This window comes from Molossus molossus, unplaced genomic scaffold, assembly GCF_014108415.1.
Source record: "Molossus molossus isolate mMolMol1 unplaced genomic scaffold, mMolMol1.p scaffold_m16_p_10, whole genome shotgun sequence".
In the NCBI taxonomy this organism is placed as follows: Eukaryota; Metazoa; Chordata; class Mammalia; order Chiroptera; family Molossidae; genus Molossus; species Molossus molossus.
Window position 1 is genome coordinate 23,714,871 of NW_023425345.1, and position 15,245 is coordinate 23,730,115.

General features: G+C 35.7%; 1 pseudogene; it reads left to right on the forward strand.

Annotated features, from left to right (window-relative positions):
• The first annotated feature begins 12,902 nt into the window (after positions 1-12,902).
• On the forward strand, positions 12,903-15,033 carry LOC118623333 (annotated as a pseudogene).
• Positions 15,034-15,245: the final 212 nt, after the last annotated feature.

The window sequence follows — 15,245 nt, forward strand, 5'->3', positions numbered from 1 at the left end:
AAATTTTTAAAAAGTACGTTGACTGTTTATAATTAAGTTTAGTTTAACATTTTACAGAATCACCTCATCTCGATTTTTAATAAAAATCAAGCTGCTTTTATTCAATCTAAGTAAACGCATAAGAAATTGTGCCTGGCCTTCATCAGACAATGAATTCTTTTTTAAATATCTATTTAGAAAGGTTGGATAAAATGTAAATTAACATATTATTATACAAAAAAACAAAAAACAAAAACCCAACAACCTTGTACTGGTTATAAAATCCAAAACTAATTATTTCTTGTCATAATGTTTGTGGGCTTCACTTTAAATTATTTTGACTTACAAACCCAATTATGCATCTGTGCATGCACTTGATTAATTTCTTAGAGACCATAATTTAAACACTAAGATATATTTTAACATAGTTCATATTTTATGGCTGCTTTTTACCCTGAATCATTCAAATAAAAACACCAATGTTCCACTTTTATTTTGTTGTCTATTAATTGTTCCAGTCGCATCGCATCTAGCCTTTTCGCCTCACTGTATGAGATGGGCTGGTAGAGAGAAAGGAGGGTAGGGACACATACCTTCTGTTCCGGCAGAAAGTCATGCATCCTTTCCTGGGGAGGCCAGGTCACTCTCATACAAGAGGCCTGCTATCGCTGGGTAATAAAAGGAAAACTTAAAAACATAAATTCAGGACCAAAATAAACAATATTTGTGACCTTTACAGACTGCACTGTGAAGGCTCAGAGTGAAGCAATAGTGGAAAAAGCACTATCAATGTGTCACGTAAGGTTTGAACAGGAAATTCTCACACTTCATTTTGAAATCAGTTTATCTCATCACACACCTCCAGAATACAGGAGACTCTGGGTTCTAGCGGAGAGGACAAAGACACCTCTAAGTATGTCATTTAGATTCTTCATTTTCAAATGCTTCTGAGAAACTGTTTTCATATTCCACAAAATGTGGGGGGACAGAGGCTTAATCACCCATGCAGTTAATTTCTTTCCATTTCAGTCACAAAAACTGGAAACTTATGTGTGTTAAGTTTCTTAAATTTAACTTTTAGAATGAGGTTGCTAAATCTTGGCATTAAATATTTCTTTTCCTCATCCCCTTATTATTTCATTTGTAAAGTAGAAAAAAAATTCTAAAAATCACAATCAATTATCAACAAGTATTTAATGGTATTTATCACCAATTATTCTAAGAAATTACCAAATTTTTAACTATATTGCACCTGGCACAAAGTCCATTCTCAAAACAGCTTATCTATTTATCTGCCCCAGTTCTGTTTCTAATTTTATTTTCAATTACAGTTTACATTCAATATTAATTTTGCATTAGTTTTAAGTGTACAGCATAGCGGTTAGACAATAATATAATTAACAAAGTGTCCCCCTCAATATTGAAAGTATAGTTAGGGTATATTGAATTAACAACTTTGAATGGAGGGAAGTGAAAAAAAATTAATCTTAAAAAAGATTTAAAAACAATGTATATTTGTAGTTACAAATAGAAAAAAAATACTAAATGATAGATTTTGACCCAAACGAATAATATTAAATATAAATAGAATAATTTTCAATTCAAATATGAAACATGTCCTCCAGGTATATCCATGTTGTCACAAATGGCAGGACTTTCTTTTTTCACACTTACATTTTTTAAATTGACTTTATTGGGATGACATTGGTTAATAAAATTATATATGTTTCAGGAGTACAATTTTATAATACATCATCTATATATTGTATTGTGTGTCCACCACCCCAAGTCAAGTCTCCTTCCTTCACTATTTATCCCCCTTTTACACTGTCCTACCCTCCTTTCCTTTTGGTAATCACCATACTGTTGTCTGTCTGTGAGGTTTTATTGTTTTCATAATTCCTTCACCTTTTTCACCCCACCCCCCGTGACAGTCATCCATCTGTTCTCTGTATCTATGAGTTTGTTTCTATTTTGTTTGTTAGTTTATTTTGTTCATTAGATTCTACATATAAATGAAATCATATGGTATGTCTTTCTCTGACTGGATTATTTCACTTAGCATGATACTCTCTAGTATCTGAAGAAATTCATAACACTAATTCGAAAGAATATAAGCACCCCTATATTCATTGCAGTGTTATTTATGTTAGCCAAGATTTGAAAGCAGACCAAGAGTCCATCAGTACATTAGGGAATTAAAAAAGCTGTGGTATATATACATAGTGGAATACTACTCAGCCGTAAAAATGAAGGCCATTTTACCTTTTGCAACAGGATTTCCTTATTTTTTTAAGTCTGTATATTATTCATTTACATATCTGTATGCATTTCTTGTTTTTTATCCATTCATCTTTCTGATACGCACCTTTAATATAAACATAGAAGAAAGATAAAAGTTAAAATAAAATATATTTCATGTAACACAAATCAGTAGAAAACTGCTAAAGTTATATTAATTTTAATTCATTAAAAATAAATAAAATTTAAAAATGTATTCCTTGGTTACATTAGCCATATTTAACTACCGATGTAGAACATTTCATCATTTCAACAAATTAACCACTGTGTACTTTAAATAAACACCACTGACAAAAATTTTGAAAATCTTTATATGATTTTAACTCAGTAATATACTGATAAAAAATATGGGCAGATTAAAAATTATAATGCATGTTCATAATTTAATATTAATTACAATATAAATATAACATATCAAATGTCTTTATTGTAAAATTGATTGTCTTAAATACATATATTAGAAAAAAAGAAAGCAGAATATCAATACCTGAGTATGTATCATAAGAAGTTAAAACTCAAAAGCAAATTAAATAAAAATAAAGTATATGGAAGAAAACAATAAAGATAAATACTTAATGACAAAAGCAAAAATTACAATAGACAGGATCAACAAAGCCACAGATTTTTCATTGAAAAGACATACTAAAATTGATAAATTCATTATAAAATAGTTGAAGAAAAAATAGAAGGCACAAGTAATTTTTATCTAGGAAGAAATATGAATACTTTTATAATTCTTAAAGATATTATACAATAAAATAGTTTTATTTATAAATTTTATTATCTATATGATATAGAAAATTCTTAGAAAATATAAATTACTAATATACAGTACAACAAACAAAATCTGAGAAGTCCTACATGTACGAAAGAAATTTAGTTTTTTTTATAAAACCACTTTATTGTGGCATGATTGACATACAAAGAACTACGCATACTTAATGTATACAAATTGAAGAGTTTGAAGCTAAGGATATACCTATGAGGTAATCACCAAAATTAAGTCCATAAACTAATTATCACCTCCAAAAGTTCTACCACGTTTATTTTTAAAAGTATTTTCTTCTTTTGTGGCAAGAGCACTTACCATAAGATCTACCCTCTTAAAAAACATTGTTGACCGCTCACGAGTTAACTCATGTTTTCATGCCCAAAGGTTGCTGACCGCTCATGAGTTAACTCGTGTTTGCACTTGCATTATTTATTTCAATTTTTGAAACTCAGGGTAATATAGGATTATTGTATTTGCGACTCTTCGCCCCGAGGGTTCAAAGTTCGAAAAGCAGCACAGCGTTCTTTATTCTTGCAGTAGCTAGGAAATGGATATCTGCTGGTTCAAATGAGTGCAGCTCAGAACCTAGCACTTCTGGCTCCTCACATTGATTCGCCTTTTAGGCTTTCAGGGCAACTAAAAGACCACTTTTTAGAAAAAATAGTCACTGGTATAAAAAAGAAAATCCAACTAGAACGTGTGAAGTTTGTGTTTCAAAAGGTGATTGCTATACAGTCTACCACACTAAAAAAATTACTAAAATATATAATATGTATAAAATATAATATATAGCAGATATGTACAAAGTTTCATTTAAATTCATTATGTATAAATAAAGTATACTGAAGTTTATTTAGATTGTTTCACTTTCATACGCAATTACGAAAAAATAGCCAGTGACGTGAGATAATTTCTGCGTAAAATTGCCAGTCAACAATGTGTTATTAACAAAATTTACATATATAAAACAGTCATGTTAACTATAAATCCTGTGTTTACAGTATATCTTCAGAACTTATAGATCTTGCATAACTGAAATTTTGTGCACTTTGACCAACACTTCCCCATGTACCCCCTCCGCTCAGTCCTTGGTAAGCATTATTCTACACTCTGATTCTATGAGTTTGACTGTTTTAGATTCCTCAAACTGTGTCTGGCTTATTTGACTTAGCATAATGTCTTCCAGGTTCATTCATTTTGTCACAAATGGCAGGATTTCCTTCTTTCTCAAGGCTGAATAATATTCCATTATGTGCACATGCCACGTTGTTTCTATCTATTCCTGCGCTGATGGGCTTTCAGTTTGTTTCCATATCCTTGTCCTGGTGTGTCTTCCATTTAGCTGTTTCTGAATTGTAACTTTTCAAATAAACTGGTCACATAAGTACAATGATTTCCTAAAGTTCTGTAAGTTATCGCAGTGAATTATCAACCCTGAGGAAGGAGTTGTGAAAAAGTCTAAGTTATAGCCACTTGTTTCAAAGTACAGGTGGCCCCTGGGACCTGTAACTGGAATCTAAAGTGGAGGCAGTCTTAAGGGTCTGAACCTTTAACTTGTGGGTCTGAGCTAACCTTAGATAGTTAGTGTTAGAATTGAATTGAATTGTTAGACACCCAGTTGATGTTGGAGAATTGGTTAGTCTCAGCAAACACCTCAGTTACTTTTTGAAATACATATGAATCTTATACACATATGCATAAAATCTTTCATGTGCTCTATTGTCTTTTTCTTTAGCGTTTCTTTCGGTATTTAGGAAAGCCTGTATTATTTCTAATAGTTGCCTTCTAAATACATTTATATACAACCTGTTCCCTTCTTTTATAGACACTATCCATTAATTTTGTACTTGAGAAATAATTTAGTTACTTTTTCTTTTCCTTTTCTTAGCACTGCTTTATTGACTCTCAATAAATACCTATAATTATACATTGCATCTACTTTTTCCTTCTCCCTCTATTTTTGAATTATATATTTTTGAATTACATACTATATAATAGTATGTAATATAATACATACTATTCTATCACCCTATCCCCACAATTTAGTCTTAGTTCTACTGTTACACTATGTCATGTTCACCAACAGTCCTACTAAAGCTTTTCCAGTCTTTCCTTGAGACTGAGTAAGGACTCGTAGGAATTATTGCCTGAATTCTGTCATATTTTAACAGTACTTATGTAGCCTTTATTTATGATGGTCAGTCTGGCTGGCTACAAAATCCTTGGATAGCTTTTTCTTTCCCTATCTTAAACATGTCATTTTATTATCTTCTGGAATAAAATATTTCTGTCAAAAACGTCTGAGGCCAGCCTGATTTTCATTGTCTTATAATTAACTTAATAATTTTGCCTGGATGTTCAAAATATTTTTTTTCTCAAAAATCCAATGTTTTGTTTAGATTCTGGCTCAGTGTTGGCCATTCTGGGTTGATTATCCAGTTACATAGAGTATAGTTCTATTATATAGGCGTAAGTCTTATTTTATTTGAGTTATTTTATTGTTTATTAAGTCTTGTTTTATTGTTTTTAATATTTGCTTTGTTTAATCAATTTTTTTCCTTCCTGTGTTTCTTCTGAATCTTCCTTGATTCATATGTAACTGTCATTTCAAATCCTTCTTCATTTCTGTTTGATTTTTTTTTTTCACTTTCTCTTCATTATTGTTTGTTTTCCGTATGAGGCTTTGGATGCTGTGACCTTTGGTACTTTGAAAACAACCATATAAATTATAGACCTTTAAATATAAAATATATGAGAAAAATATTAAATTTAAATATTGCTTAATGAGAATATCCCCATATCAAGTCTAAGGCCTTAAAGGAAAAGAAAAATTAAGCAAATTACATATTGTATTAGAGGTTATATGAGAAAAGAATATCATAGGATATATAGAAAAGTATGTAGATTTGTCAGAATAAAAAGTATATGCTATTTGGCTTTACTCATTAAAATTATAATAAATAACTCTTGTCTGTGTTCATGAACCTCCTATATCTTAGCCAGTCAGTCTCTTTTCCTTCCTGTCTCCAAATGACTTCTGCACTATGCCTCAGTGAACCACTCCCAAGGGAACACATTGGTCTTTGTCATACCTTTAAATGTTGCATCTCAAAACTGCCTTTTTAAAAATTAAATGTATTGGTCTGACATTGGTTAACAAGATCATATAGGTTTCAAGTGTACATTTCTATCATACATCATCTGTATATTGCATTGTATGACCACACCCAAACTCAAATCATCTCCCATCACAAGATAGCCCCCTTCACCCTTTACTCCCTCCTACTCCCTCACCCTCTGGTAACCACCATACTGCTGTTGTCTGTGTCTATGAATTTCAGTTTTATATCCTTCATATGATTTCAATCAAAACAGTCTTATTAAGGCCTCCCACAAACACCCTAACCTTTCTAGCTTGCTTGTTCCTCTCTTTCAAACATGAAAATAGAATTAGCCTCTCTTTGATGACATTAGACTCTCTAGCCTTATCTCCAACTCCATTTTGTTCTAATGTATCACTTAGCTTCCTCCTTCACATTTCTCCATGTCTGACTTAATTCCGTAATATGTTTCACTTCTGCAATACACTGATTCCCATGAACTTCTGGTCCCAATGTTCAACAAAATTATTATCTATAAATGCAATGAACTATCTGCTTTTCTCTCTCTCTGTGTCAGAGAAGCCAAGTGCTTCTAAAACAGGTCAGATTTCTTGCAATATACATTCTCTTTCACCAACCTGAAATAATTACTTTAGACCTCTAGTCAAGTTAGTTGCATAGCTAAATGTATTACTCAGATCCTCCCATAACCACATCAAATTACAACTAAACTATAAAACAACCATGATTCAGAACCACCTAAAATCTAGCTTAATTGAAGTCCTACAACTAGGGACTTTTTAAAAAAAGCCATAATATATATCATATGTAATATATATTTTTAAAAAGAATACACAATATTTAAAATACAGCAGGATAGTTCAAGTTGAAGCAAAATGATTAAACTATAACAAATTTATTCTAGAATAATTAATGTATTTTATTTTATGATATCTATTAAAAATGATAATAATTAAAACATACATAAATAAAAAAGAAGCCACATCGAGACTTGTATGAGGGACAAAGACACAGAAATTGGCTGGCCCCACACCCATGTGAGGCAGATAGAAATTGAAAGGGATATTTACCTACAGATCCCTCTTAAGGAGCAAGGAGTCTAAGCCCCACACCTGACCTCTCAGCTTAGGGTTCCAGTGCCAAGGGAAATCCCCATAACTTCTGGTTATAAAAATCAGCTGGTGCCCTGGCTGGTTTGGCTCAGCGGTTAGAGCGTCCGCCTGCGGTCCGGAGAGACCCGGGTTCGGTTCCCGCTAAGGGCACGTACCTTGGTTGCAGTTTGTCCCCGGCCCTGGTTGGTCGTGCGGGTGGCAGCCACTCGATGTGTCCCTTTCACATCGATGTTTCCCTCTCTCTCTCTTCCTCTCTCTCCCTCCCACTCTGTACAAAAAATGGAAAAATGTCCTCAAATGAGGATATAAAAAAAAAAAAAAAAAAAAATCAGCTGGCCCTGGCCGGTTTGGCTCAGCGGTTAGAGCATCAGCCTGCGGTCCAGAGAGACCCGGGTTCAGTTTCCGCTAAGGGCACGTATCTCGGTTGCAGTTTGTCCCCGGCCCTGGTTGGATTGTGCGGGTGGCAACCACTCGATGTGTCCCTTTCACGTTGATGTTTCTCTCTCTCTCTCTCTCTTCCTCTCTCTCCCTCCCACTCTATCTGAACGAAAAATGGAAAAAGTGTCCTCGGGTAAGGATAAAAAAAAAAAATCAGCTGGGATTGAGGTTGAGGGACATAGAGACCTCTGAAGTCCCAGGAAGTTCCTCTTAAAGGGCCTTGCACGGACTTGCTTGGACTCATTCCTTCTGAGCTCTAGTGTTAGGGCAGCAGTTTGAAAGGAACCAGGGACTTATGGGGAGGACCTGAGTGCCTGGTACTCCCACCTTGGTGAGTCCCTGAGACCCCACCCCACCCAAATTGTGGGCTCATTCAAGCCTTTTCCAGTGGCTTTTCTATACAAATGGTCTCTCTTGCCTCATGCTTTAGACTTCCTAAGATCTCACAAACAAGCAGCATCTGGCCTTTGCATGCCCCATACTTCTTGCTAAGTGGGCCCAGGTCTGGCACTAGGAGTAGCTAGCTTTGTTCCACAACTTGGCTTTTCCTGTCTCCTAGGCACCTTCAAGCCCAGCAAAAGTATCATCCATCTGCAGATCCCTCTGTAGCTCATCCTGGGTAGTCCCAGGCAGGGAACAGGTAGTGGTTGACCTTGCACTTCCTGGGAGGGCCCAGAGCAGTGCACCCAGTAGACAACTTCAGACCACGTCTGATACAACCCTACCACCTCCACAAGCAACATATTCAAAGGGCAGAATCAGTGAACACCAAAGCCCCACTGAAGCAAGTCCTGCTCCATAGGGTTAGATCCTGCACAACAGTTCCCCCACTGTAGTCACAGCTGGTCCTAACAGATGATCAGCCAGAGGGTCAATCCCTCCTAGTGATGCCAACATCAACTATAATAGGTTAGTGAACAGCCCACACAGGGGCACACCAGGAGCACCCAGGTTGGATGACTGGGAAGACTGCACAAATGGGCTCTATAGAACAACTACTACACAAGTAACTACCATTCCGAAGGCATAGCAGCTCTACAAATAATACACAGAAACAAACATAGGGAAGCAGCCAAAATGTGGAGACAAAGAAACAGATCCCAAATAAAAGAACTGGAGAACACTCCAGAAAAATAACTAAATGAAATGGAGATAAGTAAACTAACAGATACAGGGTTTAAAACAGTAGTTATAAGGATGCTTCGGGAACTTAGTGAAAATTTCAAGGAACTTAGTGAGAAATTCAACAGCAGGAAAATGGACATAGAAACAAGTTTTTTTTAAAAAGAAATGAAGAATAGACTAACTGAAAATGAAGAATAATTTACAGAAAATCAACAGTAGAGTAGATAAAGTTGAGAATCAAATCAGTGACTTGAAATACAAGGAAGTAAAAAAGCACCCAGTCAGAACCACAAAAAATTGAAAAGAATGGAAATAGTGTAGGAAGTCTCTGGGACAACTTCAAGCATTCCCACATGTGCATCATGGGAGTGCTGGAAGAAGAAGAGGGAGAGCAAAAACTTGAAAACCTATTTGAAAAGATAATAACAGAACTTCCCTAATCTGTGAAGGAAATAGACATACAAGTCCAGGAAGCACAGAGAGTCCCAAACAAGATGAACCCAAAGAGGCTCACACCAAGACACATCATAATTAAAACACAAAATGTTAAAGACCAACAGAGAATCTTAAAAGAAGCAAGAGAAAAGCAGTTATTTACTTACAAGGGAGCACCCATAAGACTGTCAGTTGATTTCTGAACAGAAACTTTGCAGGCCAGAGACATTGGGAAGAAATATTCAAAGTGATGAAAAGTAAGGACCTACAACCAAGATTATTCTACCCAGCAAAGTTGTCATTTATAATCAAGAACATATAAAGAGCTTCGAGACAAGAAAAAGCTAAAAGAGTTCATCAAGCTAGTACTATATGAAATGTTAAAGGGTCTTCTTTAAGAAAAAGGAGAAAAAAATATCAAAAAATATGAATAATAAAATGCCAATAAATGCATATCTATCAACAATTGAATCTAAAAAAATAAAAAAATAAACAAACAATCAGAACAGAAATGGACTAATAGATACAGAGAACATTTTGGGGGTTGCCAGATAAAAGGAGGTGTGGGGTGATGGGTGAAAAAAAGTGAAGGTATTAAGAAGTAGAAACTGGTTGTTACAGGAAAGAGTCATGAGGATATAAGGTACAGCATAGGGAATGTAGTCAATAATATTCTAATAATTATGTTTGGTGTCAAATGGGTATGAGATTTTTCAGGAGGATCACTTAGAAAGTTATATAATGTCTAATCACCAGGGTGTATACATGAAACTAATACTGTATGTAAAATGTAATTGAAGAACTAAAAAATGATAAATAAAAAAGAAAGAAATTGCTTTAACACTGCTCAGAGCCCTGATATTCTTTTCAGGTCACCACTCTTTCACATTTTTTGAAGTTTATTTTATCACATATTCTCCATTCTTAACAAATCTCTGACTTTTCCACATCCTCTCTTGTTCTCAGAAGATGACCTACTTCACAGACAAAGAGAAACCAACAGATTAACAGACCAAAAACCTCTACTTTTGTTGTAACCCAGGAGATCGACCACACTCAGACTCCATTTTTCAGTTTTGGGGGATGTTTTATTACCTGCGCAGGGACTGCAGCCAACCTACACAGGGAGAACTGCAGCCCCGAGCTCAAGGGGAGGGTTGCTTATATAGGGCAGGGGTCATTCAAGAGTTTAGCAGAGCAAGCAAGCTGCGTGTACAGAAGCGGAGGCAGTTAGCCAGAAGCAGGAGGGAATGGAGGTGGGAGGGAGCTGAGGCGAAAGGGAACTGGGTGAACTGGGTCAGCATACATCTATCCTGCTATTCATTCCATTATCCAAGTTTTAAAAACTAACAAATTCGAGACGGATATCAGCGGTCAGTCAGGTGCAATACACACATGTTGAACAGTTACAGTTTTATGGGGTAAAGGGAGCTTCAGTTTCTCCCTATCAGTTTCTTTACAGAGCATGCAGGACACTTTGGCCTTGGGGCTGTTTCTGTCCTCCCTTTTCCTGAAGGATGTTGCTTTTCAAATTCCCAGTGAAGGTCAAACTCTGGTTAATTTTTATGGGGCTAAAGTCCTCTATAACATTCCCCATTGTTCATCTTGCTGTCCCTGAGGTTGTTAATTAGGGCAGCTCAAAGACAAGTTGTTTTTCTTTATTGGATTCTAAGGACAGTGAGCTACAACACTTTCTCCCTATTATGCATGTGTCTTTTCCTGTGTTAGAAAGATGTGCTCTTCTTCCTCTTTTATCAGGCCAATGTCATCTATATTTGGACTCACCTACTATGCCACCCGAGATTCACACACTATTCTTCATTCTTCTTTCCTTTTGAATATTCAATGTTTTCTTAGTAGTATTCTTCCCACCACTTACTTATTAGCTTCACTCTCTATCACTCTTAAAAACAGAGTTTTCAAAGTGCTATCTTGATTTCTTCCCCATTTTTTATGTTACTCTCATTACCCAAACCGTTATAACCTGGCTTCTGCCCCAATGACTCCATGGCATCAGCACTCTTCTTGGTCATAAGTCATTTCACTTCACCAAATGGATCTTTTTATTTATCTTTTAACTGAGCTCCTAATAGCACTCAACACCATATAAAACTCCCTTATTCTTAAATACTTCTTTTCTTATTTTCTATTTTCTTGGTCTCTTCACACTCACTGTTTCGCCACCTATAAGCAAGTGTTTACACATGTATATGTGCTGGAAATACGTCTCCTTCGGGTTTCAGCTCACTTATTTCCTTGTCAATTAACACTTCCTCTTAATGTTCCAAATATTAACAACTACAACTTGACAGCTCCAAAATAAAAACAAAGTAAACAATATCATCTTAATTTACATGTTCTTACATTAGTAAAAGTCACTATTTTTCATCTTGTTAAAAGAGAAAGAAACTTCGAGTTTTTCTACTTATGCTCTGCACATCTATGTCAAATACAAGGCCTGTCCAATTTTAAATAATAAATGATTCCCTAACTGTCTGCCTTTGCGTTGGCCATATCTTTGTAGCTCACCTGATAATACACTGGCTCTCATCTCTTAGCTCTTGCCACACCATTCTTCCCCAACTGAAGGGGCCATTCCTACCAACATCCTGGGTCTTTACACTTTCTCTCTCTTTCTTTTTTTTTTTTTCCCTCACCCGAGGACATTTTTCCATTTTTTGTTCAGATAAAGTGGGAGGGAGAGAGAGAGAGAAAAAAACATCGACGTGAAAGGGACATATCAAGTGGTTGCCACCCGCACGACCCAACCAGGACCGGGGACGAATTGCAACCGAGGTACATGCCCTTAGCAGGAACCGAACACGGGTCTCTCTGGACCACAGGCCGAGGCTCTAACGGCTGAGCAGAACCAGCCAGGGTTCTCTCTCTTTTTTTACATATGTAACTATAGGAATTCAAATATTAATACCTATTTTAATTTTCACACCTTTAGTTAACCTTTAGGGAACTCCTAAACTACATCAATTACCCCTATATTTTTCATAGTACATGTTTAGAATTTATAATTTCTTTTATAGAATAATCAAAACTGTAATTTTAAAATAATTTCTGTGGTTGTTTGCTAGAAATTTTTCTTTAGAAATTCTAAGTTCCATCAAGATAGACTCTATGTTCATTATTGCTTATCATTCTATGACTTGACATATTGTAGACTAGCAATAATGTTACTTAAAGGTGCTATCAGACAATAAGTTAGAAAACATTCAATAATTTGAGTTTGAACAACTTGAGATACTTTTGGAAAAAATAAAACAACTTAGCTCCCTATACCTAAATTTGAAAAGTGAATAAAATGCTAAATATAAGTCATGTATATGTATATGTGTATATATATATATATGAAGAAAACAGAAGATCTATTTGTAATCTTTGCTTGAGAAACTTCAAGAAAAATATAAAATAAAGACAAACTTTAAAAAATAACATATTTGGCCAGACAAAAGAAAAACAAGATAGTTATATAATTTTTATAATAGATGGTATATAGTCACATATAAATATAATCGATGTCTTCCTAGAATTGTTCATTAAGAGTCTTTCCCACCATAGGATTTTAAACAATATGTTTGTTACTATTTATTTTCAGGTGCCTCAGAAATGGAGCTGAAAGATATGAAATACTACTCTGAAAGACAATGGAGATTAGTCATCGCAAAAGAGATGCGGTGGTAGTGAGAGAGATCAAGGAGGAGGGGATAAGGGAAGAGGGTTGATTAGGAGAGAGGAAGGACCACACCAGCTGGGGCCTCAGACTGGGAGCATGGGAACAATGATGCAACCGCCTTCTCCTCTTCCATTCCTCTTGTTTATCTGAACAATGGGAACTGAGCAGGAGGAACCCAGGCCTGGGCAAACCCCCTGCAGGTAAAATCTGAAGCCACTGTATTGCTGTAGGTTGTAAGGTTGGAGAAAAAATGCTTCAATTGAAGAGATGAATACTATTTCCACTAAACATAGAATTGTCTCCCATGCAAATAGTCCTGATCAAGCAGTATACAAATGTCCTAAAGAAGCCGTCAATTGATTTTTCAGGTTTTCAGATGACCTGTGACTTAGTCTCACACTTAGTCTACAGGGAAATTCTATCTATATTACGTCTCACACTTCTAGCTGACCGGCATTCTCACTGGGCATCTCAATGTAATCCCATGAACCCTGACAATTCTGTTAACCTGAGGTACCAGAAGATGTATCCAGGTCATGTTACATAATCATAACAACCTTGATGCCTGCTATGCTGTTCTGTCTCAGGACAGTCAAGGTATCTTTATTGCGAATGAGACTTCACTTTTTCAGGTGATTCTGGAATTTTTGGTCTATGCAGTCACATAATTTCTATCCACTTGGACTTGCAGTCACAGAATGTTCACCACAAAGAAGAGAAGGGAATAAAAATCAATGGAAGTAGGACCTGTGATAATCAACCTTTACAATCTGTTTCTTTGACTATTTATTCTGAATTTAATCCTTTATCACATATCTAAACCCAACAGCCAAATCGGGAAGGCCACCAGACTTCTCACATCTACATTAGCTCACATAACTATTTCAGAATCACCAACAATTCACTAAATAGCTCGCAGTCTTCTGCCAAAGCCCAACGCAACATCGAGAATGTTTCAACAGGAGCTAAAAAATTTTGAAATCAAACCAGAATTAGCAAGTAGAAACAATTCTTCAAAATTGCATTCCTGAAGTTCCTCTTTGGTCAATAGCCAGACTTTAAATAGAAATCAGCCCACTGATATTGATTATATATCAGCTTTCAGCACCCCAAATATTGATTATGGTGATATCCAGTAATCAATCCACGATCTATATTTCAGCTAATACCACCACAGGAGATGAATATCTCATGTGGAATCAGCCCATATTTTTCATATCCACAGATTACACAGCATCTGCTGTCTGCAGGAATATGTCTGGGCCAGTGAGCGTAGATGCCAGCTTTAATCTTCATCACCTTCCCATAAACTGAGCCATAGGCACTCTCTCTGCAATTTCTCCTCCACTGCTGCTCATTCAACCCAAGACAAAATGTGCTTTCAAAATTATTTCTTCAAATAAACCCCTTGCCACTTCACTAGGGACAGTGTTCCCACTTTTGAACTTTCAAATCTTGTAAACTGTCCTGATTATTATGTACAGTTTGTATTCAGCACCTTATGGGCCCTACTTTAGTAGATGTGGATGGAGTAAGTGAAGCATGGGGGTTGAGTATGGGATCTGCAGCTGCTGCTTACCCTCAAGCTTTATCAGAAGACCAGAAAGCCAGATTAGAGCAACTTCAAACAGAACTTGAGATTCAAGAAAGTTGGCTGGATAAACTAAAAATGGAGGTCTATAAACTGAAGAATCATACAAGTTAGGAAGGCACCTGAAAAGATCAAATTCCATATTCCAAATACCTTCATTTGAAGGAATGTAGCAGTTGAGAAGTTATAGTAGACAACACCGAACTGAGATGGGCTGCTTGCACACGCCGATTGGTGTTTCTCATGTCTGAGGACCAATTTTAATCTCAGCACTATTCATAGCTTTTATGATAATATTAAAATTATAGATTTAGTGCCACCAAAATTTAAAGATCAAAGGCCCACCATTGAAACACCAAAACCTTAAGACATAAAGGATGAAGAGGGAACCCAGTAAAATTGCACTATTAATACCTTTTGAACCATTAGCCTTAATTCTTTGGGAACAGTGTGAGGTTCCAAGGCATTTCTGAGCCAGGGGTCTCTCTGTCTTTTCTAAAACCAAAGCTAAAGTTCAAGAAAATATTTTGACCACAGGAGAAAAGTTTCGCTAATACATAGGATGTTTTTCAAATTGAAAGTGTTGTGCTAATGTTAAATGTCAGCCCACAGAACTAATAATACCTCAGTTTAATGTTACAGCCAGTTGAAATTCATAACATGAAAGTTTTGCTATTGAAAGACT